The sequence below is a fragment of the Octodon degus genome, unplaced genomic scaffold, assembly GCF_000260255.1.
Source record: "Octodon degus isolate 3935 unplaced genomic scaffold, OctDeg1.0 scaffold00042, whole genome shotgun sequence".
NCBI lineage: Eukaryota > Metazoa > Chordata > Mammalia > Rodentia > Octodontidae > Octodon > Octodon degus.
In genome coordinates, this window is record NW_004524618.1 from 4,287,956 (window position 1) to 4,289,761 (window position 1,806).

At 34.5% G+C, this 1,806-nt stretch overlaps 1 non-coding gene across 1 annotated transcript; it reads left to right on the forward strand.

Annotated features, from left to right (window-relative positions):
- Positions 1 to 1,106: 1,106 nt before the first annotated feature.
- On the forward strand, positions 1,107 to 1,213 carry LOC111816850. Its single transcript, XR_002821176.1, has one exon. It is a non-coding gene; the product is annotated as a U6 spliceosomal RNA (small nuclear RNA).
- The last annotated feature ends 593 nt before the right edge of the window (positions 1,214 to 1,806 follow it).

A 1,806-nucleotide genomic window follows, 5' to 3' on the forward strand; every position in this document is an offset into this window, starting at 1 on the left:
ACTGCATCAGAGCCCTACACCAAAGGTCAGACGACAGTGCTATATAAAATGACAAAGAGAAGGAGTAAAATGCAGTCTTAGGCTTTGAGCCACACTAGGACAAATACAGGAGACAGCAGCATAGAAGAAATTGAAATCACACACCTGAAATCTCTGAATTAATGGCATCTGAAATAAAGAAACAACTGTAGAAAGGTATATAGGAAATCAGGTCAGAAATATTCTCTGAAGTAAAAAAAAGTAATGATAACTATAAGAAAGAACTATTAACTGCTTCTAAAGAAGACACATAAAAAATAGAAAATAGAAAAATAATGGAATCCTTGAATGAGCAATATAGGAAAAAAATAGAATGCATAAAGCAGATTCAAAGAGATATATGGGAAATTAAAACCTCAATCACAAGCGGGCAAAACCATGTGAATGAAAGTGAAATCAGAGATTAGGATCATGAAGACACCATTGCAGCTAGTGAAAAGGAAAGAAAAGATCTATTAAAAAAAAAACCCTAGGAGGCCTGCTCAAATAGCTCGACGGATTAAAGCTCCTGCTTAGGCAGATGCAGGGGCTGGAGTTTGATCCCCAGGCCTGCTGTGCTGGCCCCACCTCCTGGGTGCACTGAGACAGCAATTGAAACTGGGTGTGGTGGTGTGCACCTCTAATCCCAGCACTTGGGGGGCTGTAAACAGGAGGATCACTATGAGTCAAATCTATGCAATGAGACACTGTAGATCCTGTAGACTCTGGCCTAAATATAAACAACAACAACAAACAAAACAAAACACCCAAGTAGGATGTAGGAAAAAGAAATTCAACATCTGCAAGACGATGCAAAGATGAACAATGTGAGACAAACAAGTATCAATTGGAAACAAAGAATAAATAAAATAATATAAAAAGAATATGAGGAGAATAGTAGAAAACATCCCAAATATGGAGAAACAATCTGACATTCAGTAACTGAAGCATATAGAATTCCAAATAACATCAACCCAATTAAAAACACACCCAGACATATAATAATCAAGATCCCAGAAATCTAGCAAAGGAACAATATGCTAAAACATGCTAGAGAAAAGAAGCAGATCACATTTAAAGGAAAACCTGTGCTTGCCTTGGCAGGACATATACTAAAATTGGAATGATACAAAGAAGATTAGCATGGCCCCTGCACAAGGATGACATGTAAATTCATGAAGCGTTCCATATTTTTTGTATCCATATACTCAAAACAGTTAGGATAGATATACAGTTGCATTATCTTAATTCAGTGAATAGAGAGATTTGTTCTAATAGTGTTTGTGGACAGGATCTCATGTCTGCATCTTGTCCAATGAATAACCAGTAAGACAACAATATGCAATGTATTAATTATTTTAACTGTCCTACTAACCTGTTTTGAAACTTTCATTGCTATTTTATCTTTTTTCTCATTAAAATTGATAAAAGATAGAAAATAGGTAATATACCAACCAGTATTAATCAGCTACTCAAGTTTTGAAAATCTGAAACTTATGTATTGTTTTATGTTACCGTTTTTTTATCTTTGTTTCTGATTTTTGTACTTACTTTTTTTGTTTTCAAAATAAAATAAAATTAATCTAAAAAAGGGACTGGAAATCATATTTGATTCATAGCTGAATTCTAAGGAAATTTAAATAAGATTTAATGTGAACTCTTCTCAAACACTTCAACAAAATTGAAAAGGAAGCAATTCTCCCAAACTCATTTGTGGAGGTAAGTATTACTCTGATACCCAAACCAGAGACATACCCAACCAAAAACACTATAGGCCAATCTCCCTAA